Source organism: Brachionichthys hirsutus, chromosome 24 (assembly GCF_040956055.1).
Source record: "Brachionichthys hirsutus isolate HB-005 chromosome 24, CSIRO-AGI_Bhir_v1, whole genome shotgun sequence".
Lineage (NCBI taxonomy): Eukaryota > Metazoa > Chordata > Actinopteri > Lophiiformes > Brachionichthyidae > Brachionichthys > Brachionichthys hirsutus.
In genome coordinates this window covers 4,909,903-4,920,301 of record NC_090920.1, presented here as the reverse complement: position 1 = coordinate 4,920,301, position 10,399 = coordinate 4,909,903, and the positions used below count along the sequence as shown (strand labels likewise).

The window sequence follows — 10,399 nt, the reverse complement described above, 5'->3', positions numbered from 1 at the left end:
CTCTTGTGGGTCAAGTTGGGTTCTGTCTTTCCCTGCTAATCCTGTAAAGTGCCTTGAGATGACTTTATGTTGTGATCTGGCGCTATATAAATAAAACTGAATTGAATTGAAATTGAATTGGGTCACTTTAAGGTCACTGCTCTTCTGTAGACCCCCCCCCCCCCCCCCCCACACACACACACACACACACTGTGCGGGGCATCAGAGTGGTCTTGCTATTGTTGAGTTTTAGTCTCACTGAACCACAGTTCTGACACCAGAACCCGGCGGTAGCGCCGGCAGAGCCGCTGCTCCTCCACGTTGAGAGGAGCCAGACGAGGTGGCTCGGGCGTCTATTTAGGACGCCTCCCTGGGGAGGTGTTCAGGAGACCACGGGGAAGACCCAGGACACGCTGGAGAGACGATGTCTCTCGGCTGGCCTGGGAACGCCTCGGGATCCCCCCGGAAGAGCTGGAAGAAGTGGCCGGGGAGAGTCTCTCCCTCCGTCTGTTTTTGTCTCCAGAGTTCTTGCTCTTGTCTTTCCCTGCAGGTCTTTCCCTGCTCCGCCTGTAAAGTACCTTGAGAGAACTTTCTGTTTGGATCTGGTGCTGCAGAAATAAACTTCATTGAATTGGTGGTTCTGAGTTTATGTGGATCCACCAGTAGCTCTAATGTTTATTCTCCTGTCCCGGTCTCTGGGTTCTCCCCCTGCAGCAGGTTCTGTCCTTGTATGGTGCTGAGGATCCAACAGGGTACTGACCCCCCCCCCCCCACACACACACACACACACTCTAGTTGCTAACATTGTGGAGTCAGAAGACAGATCTGAGTACTGAGTGTTCAACAGGCCTGGTGTGTGTGTGAGAGAGAGTACTCTGTGTACCATGTATACTGAGTGTATTGTTTGTGTACCGTTTATATTGTGTCTACAATGTTTATTGTGTGTGCACCATGTATATTCTGCGTGTACTGTGTTGGCAGTTTTTCTGTTATTTTAAATAAATGTATAATAAAGACACATGATCATGTGGTTTGGTCTTCAATTATTTTATCAAAGCTTTGGGCTTCAGACATCCAAGCAGAACGGTTGGCTGAGTGAAGCCAAGAAGAGTGAATTCATCGCGTTTATATAGGTACACAGTTCAGAACAGGAAACAGGTGTTATACAAGGGACAATGTGAGAGGAAGTCATAAATTCCAAGTATCAATACGGAGAAAGTCATAAATTCTAAGTATCAATACGGAGATGCAGTCCATGAACCTTTACCACAAAATTAGCTGCATACGAGGGTTTTTCGTTGAAGCGTACTTCCTGTCTAGCAACATTTGTTTTTTCATCTCATCACACCTTTGCAGACGGTTATTTTCCTACTACCGTCCCTGTAGGTCAAAGTTACTTAGCACTTAATGATTATTTGATTGATCTTACAATTATCGATTATGTAATTATCATTATACTTAGGAATTACTTTATTGCCAATACAGTACCTTGTGTTGTGTGTGCACCATGTATATTCTGCGTGTACCTTGTGTTGTGTGTGTACCGTGTATATTCTGCGTGTACTCGGTTCCCTTTGAAGCGTGACGTGTTTTCAGCCTGCTCGTCTCTCATTGGCTGTCCAGGCTCAGGCCACGGTGAAACGTGACGATTGATGGTGCGCCGCTCACGCAGACGGCATCGTGATCGCGCTGATCAAAGTCGACGGAATCCACGCGGCAGCCGAAACCACGGTAACCCCATGTCGCCCCGGTAACACCGCATCTTCCTGTTGTCCAGGTGAAATCCAAGATGAACGCAGCACCATGACTCATTAGCAATAAGTTTGGAGATGCCCCCAGAGGGCAGCCCCCCCCCCCCCCCCATGTATTACCTGGACGATCCCAAAAAGTATGACCCACATATGTTCAAATAAAACAAACTTTGGAAGGTCTGTAAGCCGCGAACCAACGAATGAGCTTTCTAGTCAACCCACACTCGGATCCTCCACAGAGCTTGACGGATTCACTCGTCCGTGGACTTTCATCCACTCCAGTTCACGCCTCCAGACCCAAAGGGTCAGCTTTCACGCCGCGCGCCATCATCATCATCATCATTCTCTGTGTGGAAGGATGCTTGCATCCGGCCTGAGGTGAACTCGCATCAACCCCGAGAGCTTGACCCAGTCGGAGGCAGCGGGCTCCTATATGTACATCCACGTTAGCACGTTAGCATTTAGCTGAGAGGAAAGAAGCAGCTGATGTTATTTTGAAGTAGAAACGAACAACTCGGGACCGACTCAGGATCCGGATCTGAGCCTCGCATCTTCATCCTCTTTCTGCCGCGACCCGACGCCGTGTTTGCTGAGGCCACACAGTCATGTGTGCTGTCCAGAGTTTCCCAGCCGCCCCTCTGCACTCGTAGCACATGCCTGTCACCATAGCAACGGCCTTGAGCATACATCCTTGTTTGGGCTGTCGCTATGAACCGTGACCCCCCACCCCAGCTCTAAGTTCTGATTGGCTCCCGAACCGATCGCTGCCCTTCGTGAATCAGTTCAACCTCACTGAGTCCAGCGAGGCGACAAACACTGGCCAATCGGGGGGGGGGGGGGGGGGTCAGACACTTCCACTGGAGTGGCCCGGTGATCTTTCTCCTCGCCATCCTCCTCCTCCTGCTGTTGTCTCCAGATACATGCTATATATATGTCTGTGTATTTATATATTTCTATGTATATTATACAGTTAGAGACTATAATCTCTGTAAAGCTGATCTCAGATAACATTATGTAAATTAACTAGGGCAGGAACTCTGAGTCGGCCAGTGATGAAATGAATGAGGGAGGCCAGAGACCAGAGAGAAGTTCAGTCGGTTCCCATCCCGGCACCGGACCAGGAAGTGGAGCAGCCGGGCCGTCATTGTTAAGGATGAAGGCGGATGATTCCTGGTGGCAGTTCCGCTCTTCAGATTCAAAACGCCGGTTTTAAAGCCCCCCCGTGAGTCGTGTTTGGCTGCCGGTGGCGAGGAACAAACATTTCACGGGACTCCAGAGCAGCAGTTTGTTCGGTGGACGAGTGGCGCCACCTAAAGTCTGATGAAAGGCAGAGCGCCGGTAGAGCCGACCTGCTGGGCCTCTTCTGGGCCGACACGTGGTGACGGTGGGTCGCCTGGCCGCCCGCCTCACGGGTGACCGTAATGAGGGGGTGCTTCATGTACCCCCCCCCCCATCCCAACCGTCTGCGGAGACAGAAATCTCAGCGTGGGACAAAAATGAAACAGTTGCACTCCTAATATGTCTAATAAATCTGACCCCCCAGATGCATCATGGGAGTCAGTCCGATTGGACTAGGCTTCAAAGTGAAAGAAAAAAATCTGATGTGCAACATGTTTTAGTCTTCCTCTCAGAGAGTCTTCCTCTCGGGTAGTCTTCATCTCGGGTAGTCTTCCTCTCGGGGAGTTTCCTCTCGGGGAGTTTCCTTTCGGGGAGTCTTCCTCTCGGGGGGTCTTCCTTTCAGGGAGTCTTCCTCTGGGGGGGTCTTTCTTTCGGGTAGTCTTCATCTCGGGTAGTCTTCCTCTCGGGGAGTTTCCTCTCGGGGAGTTTCCTCTCGGGGGGTCTTCCTCTCGGGGAGTCTTCGTCTCGGGGAGTCTTCCTTTCAGGGAGTCTTCCTCTGGGGGGGTCTTCCTTTCGGGGAGTCTTCCTCTCAGGGTTTCTGGTTCTCTGTGGTTTCATTCGGCTCATTAAAGATTTTATTTTGTTGCTCCCGAGTCCGAGTCATTTAATCCTGAACCGATACCGAGTCCAGATCCGATACTTATATAATACTTTTTTTTTTAATTGAAGAAGAGTGAAGAAACTCATCCAGGATGTCCTTTATTTTTTATTCTATTTATCTTATTTCAACATTTAACTCTGAAACAGAAGCACTTCTGTGGCGTAGCTTGAACATTCAAGTAATACATAAAATTCTTTATTCAGTTTGGACTTGGAGTAGCGCAGCAGGAAATATTACATATGAGTATTTAGAATAAAATTAACATCACCATCCACTTCAGAATACTTGTTCTGGGTTGTTTTCGGGGTGCCGTGGCGGCTTGGGGTGATCTGGGGGGCTCGTGTTGCCTTCGATGGGCCCGGGATGACTACCCCTTTCTTAGGTGGAGGTTTCACGCATGCCAGGTCCACCACTCCAGCACCTATCGAAACTCGATTTGAGAGTTAACTCCGCCCACAGATCGCTGAGTCAGTGGAGGTTGCTGGGTCAGTGTCTGTGGCTCTCACTATGCTCTCCCTCTTCTTCCTCAGATCTCCTGAGAACTTGATGATCCAGACCTTCCTCCTCTAGAGACTGATAAGGGTTCGGGGATAATTCTTGGTCATGGTTGGATGGAAGGGATAGAATCAATGAGCACAAATAAATCCATTGCACTTTCTTTTCAGAAAACTGTGTACAGTAGTCCCTCGATATAATGCGGTTCATCTTCTGCGACTTCGCTGCTTCGCGGAGTTTTAATGCAATTTTTCAGATTTTATTTTTTGCACTTGAACGCGCCTTGGAACGGTGCAAGGACGAAGGCGCGGTCGGAGGAACTGTGAAATAAGCGCGAGTTGCTATTAATAACTTCTTATGTGTTCAACCTCGTAGGTTGATCATTAAAATTAAATTCGTTATTTCTAAAAGCTATCATGTTTATTTGTTAAGCGTTTGTTTTCTAGCGCTCTTATTCTCTGTGTAAAAATAAGCTTTTATTTTGTAGGAGCATAAACGTCACGTCCCTTTTGGGTTTTGTTTCTTCCTGTTGCTACATGTAGCCGCTGCCGTTCCGCTGTGCTAAGCTATCCAATAAAGCAGCATGAGAGGCTAAAGACAGCACGAGTAGAATATTTGTTCTTCTGCACTCCAAGCGGCTCTTTCCTCGACCTGCACGCCTTAATATTATTAACAGGAAAACGTTTACTGTACGTACTATATATTTATATTTCTCAAACAAATGTTTCGTTCTGAAAACGGGTTTTGATCTTTGTTTCAGTATTATAGAATGAAACCAATCTATGCAGATTAATGCCTGACTGTTAAGTGTATAAAGTGTGTGGTGAGGGGTTTTACAGCCTTAAAACATTTATGTACATGTATAATAATTGGAAAAAAAATAAAGATTACTACATTGCGGATTTCACTTATTGCGGGTTGATTTTGGAACGTAACCCCCGCGGAAAATGAGGCACTACTGTATTTGTACTTTTTGTTTGTCTGTATCTTCACTGCGGTGTGCACAGCCCTCTACGGCGGTAAGCAGGTAGTATAACTAATAAAATATGAATAGGCTAGTCTGCCAAGAGGGCAGGTGACGGTCACAATCACTATAAAAATAAAAAGCATAGAACTCTAACAGTGTGTGACGTTATGTACGTTGTCACCGTTGAGCAAATGCAGACAAGTTAAGAAGAAAAAGAAAAAAAAAGAATATTCCCACCCAGTGCGACCCCCTCACGGACGACACTCCCCTTCCATTGGAAGAGGACCAATGGAAACTCCAGGAATTTAGAATGAACCTACAATGAAAAATAGATAAAGATGAAAATCCCAATCGAGCTAATCATCACCATTGCCGCGTTTAGGATGATCCGGATTGTGGGCGGTTCATAAAGGAGCTCATCCGTAATCTCCTCCTGCTCCTGGACCGTAAGGACCCGCGTTTCGGGCCGGTTCTTATGCAGCCCGCAGCACCTCCAAAGAGCATTTGTGCACCTCCCATGCTCTCCTCCACCTCCACAGCAGCCCTCCTCTTCCACCTGCACCCCACTCCCAACGTCCTCTTCTGTCTTTGTGGGTCCGGAACTTGGTAAGTGGCAAACGTGCAGAAGCTTGTCTCGGTGGTCTCGCGGCTCCTCCTCACCGAAACGCTCACCGATTGGGAGTAGATCGCTCAGAGGCTTCAAGGCATTGAGGTCCTTTCCGCCTTTTACCTTTTGCAGTCGTTTTAGCCTCTTTAATCCCCACAGAGTGGTGGTTCTGATCTGCTCCGTTGTGGGTGGGGGGGTGCAGAGACTCACAACGGCCGTTACCAGCCCCGGCACCCAGAACAAGATGGCTGCCACGTACATGAAGTGGATTTCTCGGATTAGATACGGCCGTTCATCCGGCTGGCTGCAGAGCGGCTCGCGGTAGACCAGCCCCAACGCCAGACGCACTGCTCCAAGGACGAGCCCAAACATCGCACCCCAAAAGGCGCCCGTCTCGTTGCAGCGCGTCCACGAAATTCCAAGCAAGAAGATGGCAGCGATGGGTGGAGTCAGGTAACCTGACACTTCCTGGATGTAGTAGAACATCTGGCCCCCTTGCATGCTATTGATGACCGGCAACCAAGCGATGCTGATTATCACCATGACAACCACACAAAGCCTGCCGACTAACACCAGCTCCCTGGGGGGCGCCGGCTTTCTTACCATTTTGTAAATATCCAGTGTGAATATAGCGCTTGCCGAGTTGAAGATGGAGTCCAAGTCGCTCATCAGAGCGGCGATCATCACAGCCATCATGAGGCCGCGAAGGCCGACGGGCATTACCGCCATGACGAGGCGAGGGTAAGCCACGTTGCTGCAGCCGGTTGCGGCGCCGCACACTTCCACGCAGTGCTCCGGGCTAATGCAGGCCAGCTCGTCGGCAAAGAGGATCCGAGCAATCATCCCTGGAATCACGGCGACAAGAACAAATCACTCGTTTCACCCACCGCCGTTTTTTAGGTGCGAGGACGAAATGTTCCCTACCTGGTATGACGATGACGAACATGGGCAGGATCTTCAGAAAGCCAGCCATAATAGTGGCGCCCTTTGCATGGGCGATGTTTTTCGCGGCCAGGACCCGCTGCACGATTACTTGATCTGTACACCAGTACCTGGGAAAGACAGCGAGGTGCAATTACTACCGCCGCCGGTGTTTGCTTGCCTGTCCGGCTTTTAGCGAGATAACTCAAAACGTTCTGGACGGATCTTGATGATTTTTGCAGGAAATGTTGGGAATGCTACCAGGAACCGATGATTCCATTTCAGTGATGGTCCACAAGAGATCCTGGATTATGGAACCGTTTGAAATTTTCGGTAACATTGCAGTCAATGGAGCGTCAAAATGTGTTCCTCAATATCGCGGTTGATGATTGACCGATGTTTATGGAATTTCAGACAGCCGTGTAGGATGGGCATCTCTATGTCACCACCGAATTTCATCTGGATTGGATCCAGGATAATGTTAGGAAAACTCGTCCAGACAGATGGCCGTCCACTATGAGCCTTATGTTCTGTCCGAGGTTTCTACCAGTTCAAGGGAAGTTTTTCCTTGCCTCCATCGCCAAACTTCCCTGTGCCCTCTTGCAGATCTTGCTGTGTGTTGATTTACATTTTCTATTTCGATATACGCAAACTAACGTCGGTGCTGGCCTGATCGGTTTTGATGCACGACAGACATAGGTGAGTATTTTGTACCTTTTGATTTTCTCTATGAAATTGAAAGAAAAGTTAAAGGTAGACACTCCAAGGTAGAATTTTTTTGAATATAAAGGGTTAAAGCTATGGATGCACAAATCTATTTTAAAAGACTTGGGCGAGTACCAAAGAGCGGCGGGTGTCTGACCCAACAGAAAGCCGGGCCACGGCATATCTGGATCCCGAGGACCTCGAAGCATCTTCAGAGAATCGGGCTTTGGCTTTAGGTGGCGGGTGCAGGAATCCCAAACTGTCAGATTGGACGAGGACAGCAAGACGGCGGTGATGTTCGGAGTCGCCTGCATGTATTTGGTCCTCACGCCTGAAAGAAACGAATCAGAGCACGGTTTAGAATGCGGCGGGGGAGATCAGCTTCCAATCAGGTTCAATTCAACGCCGACTCCGCCCACACGGACCTTCCAGTCCTCCCACTTTGACGAAGCTGATGCCTGCCAGGCAAAGCGCTCCGACGACCATGAGGAAGGCCTGCACCGCGTCTGTGTAGATGACGGCGACCAGGCCTCCGGTTACCGTCAGCAGGGCGGTCATGGCAATGAGGAGGATGACCGACAGGTAGAGGCTCCACCCCAGGGATTCTTGAATGAACAATGCGCCAGCGTAAAGGTTCACTGACACCTTGGTGAAGATGTAGAGGAGGAGCGACAACACGGTAAAGTAGACCTTCAGCCGCTTCCCGCCAAACCTCTTGGACAGGTACTCTGGCATGGTGGAGACGCCGGACCGAATATAAACGGGCACGAACACCCAGCCCAACACCTGGAGCATCAGCAAAGCGTTTAACTCGTACGCGGCGACGCTCAACCCGCTCGTCGCTCCGGATCCCGCCAGTCCAATGAAATGCTCGCTGCCTATGTTGCTGACGAACAGAGAGGCCCCCACAGCCGCCCAATTCATGGAGCGGCCTGCGAGGAAGTAGCCACTCACGGTGCTCCGGCTGTTTCGGCGCGTGGCGAAGACGCCAAATGCCAGAACCAGGAAGAAGTAGACCGCCACGATGCTGATGTCTGCCACATCTAAGGTGGAGGCCATGTTTACGCAGTCCTCCGGGTCCTTTTTGAGGAGCGGTATGTCCAGTCTGACACTCTTGCACGTTTCAAAAAATCGATGACGGCACACAGCAGTCGTGAGGTCGCTCAGCTTCTCCAGCCGTTGTGACCTTGACCTTGGGAATTGGTGCAGGAAGCCGGCTGACAAAAATGGCTATATGTCGTTGTCGCCTGGTTTTAGAGGGAGCGACCAAAGATAGTCCTCGCCTGGAACCTGCAACAACCAAAAACAAACAACTGCAAATTAACTTAACTAATGAATGGTGTGTTGTCAGCTTTGATGCCTAAAGGCTTTTTCCACGTTACCCAACGGAGAGTGTCCCTGAACTTCACGTTGACTTTGGGACAACAGGCATCATCACGAGGGCTGATTTAGCAAGAGACATTAAAAACTCTTTTCTCTGGAATATCCCGCTATACATCCGCCTTTGTCCAAACCTGGGTTTCAAATGCAGGGACCGGGGGGGTGGAACCAACAAACCTCTGATCGCTGGTCGCCGATACCCAGGAAGAGCTTCCCGAGGTCCGGGCTGGGCCAACAGCACCAGCCTCACCAGCAGACACTTGATCCTCATGCTGCCTACAGTGGTGTCAATATTGACTTGAATTTAGCAGACAGATAACTGCTGTAGAGCAGCTAGGGGACTTTTCTTTGTGCTTAAGTAATGCCTGCTAAACTAGTTTAGCACCTGCACTGGAGCTCACGACTTTCACCCAGTTTTCTGGATGCTAATTCTGCATTGCATGAAGGCAGGTGACACTAACATGTAAAGTAAGTGTTCTATAGCAAGTCTTCCTCTGGCCCTTAAATCCTTACTTAAATCAGCTGTGGATGCGGTCCCTTTAAGGGAGGAGGGGCAGTGGCATCACCAGGTAAATGTGTTTCTGCTTTAAATCAAAAGAGTTCACGTTCGTCTCTAATACTCGGTGCCTCGTTCTAAATCTGAGGAAGCTCCACACTCTGCTGAACATTTGCTTTCTCTGCTTCGTTTTTCAGAATCCCTGCTTTTTTTTTTTTTTTCCCGTATTCACAGATTTCCCTGTACTAATTTCCACAGTAGGCAAAAAAAAAAAAAAATCCCGTACAAAAATATATGTACAAAAATATAGCAAAACTGTTATTAGTTGACAGGTTATCGAGGACGCAGCGAGAGAGCAGCTTCCATTCTCCCTTGCTGGAGGAAAGGAAAATTGAGACAGGGTGAACAAACAGGAAATAATAAACATCAAACAAAAACGGTGCTTTGAAAACCTTCAGAATGGGAGGCACCATCCTCATCAGGGGCGGACCAATCATTTTCAAGGGCGCCCAGCGCGGGGGGCCCCCCAGGTCCTGCCATTTTATTTATTTATTTATTTATTTATTTGAAAGGATAATGAGATGAAGCCATCTCGTTTTCAAGAGGGTCCTCAATCAAAACAAAACATAAACAATAACAGCAGTGCAGATATGAAAAAACAACAGCAACAACAACAACAAACAAAAAATAAAAAAATACTCTCTCTTTACACACAAACACACATCCACACTCAAACTGCACACGTACAAACATGCACACGTAGCTCTGTCAAAATAGTAATAATAAACTAAAACTGCAGTTATAACATGAGAAAATAAGATAGCAACACAAAGTTAAAAGCAGTTACAAACATTTTGAAAATGTAACAATAGGGCATTTTTAAACAGATTATAAGATCTTATAGAGCGGATGGAGGATGGAAGACTGTTCCAATCCGCAGGAGCTTTGAAATGGAATGCGAATTTCCCTATTTCCTTTTTTATCCTCGGAACAACAAAAAAGGTTTGGTCAGCACGACGTAAACTATAGGAAGAGTGAAAATAAATGAAATATTGTTTCAAATAATCCAGATAACTGAGGTTAATGCATTTAAAAATAA

The 10,399-nt window shown here is 48.3% G+C and overlaps 1 pseudogene; it reads right to left on the bottom strand.

Moving 5' to 3' along the window:
• Nucleotides 1-5,507: 5,507 nt before the first annotated feature.
• Nucleotides 5,508-8,483, bottom strand: LOC137911900 (sodium/myo-inositol cotransporter-like; annotated as a pseudogene).
• Between the last annotated feature and the right edge of the window lie 1,916 nt (nt 8,484-10,399).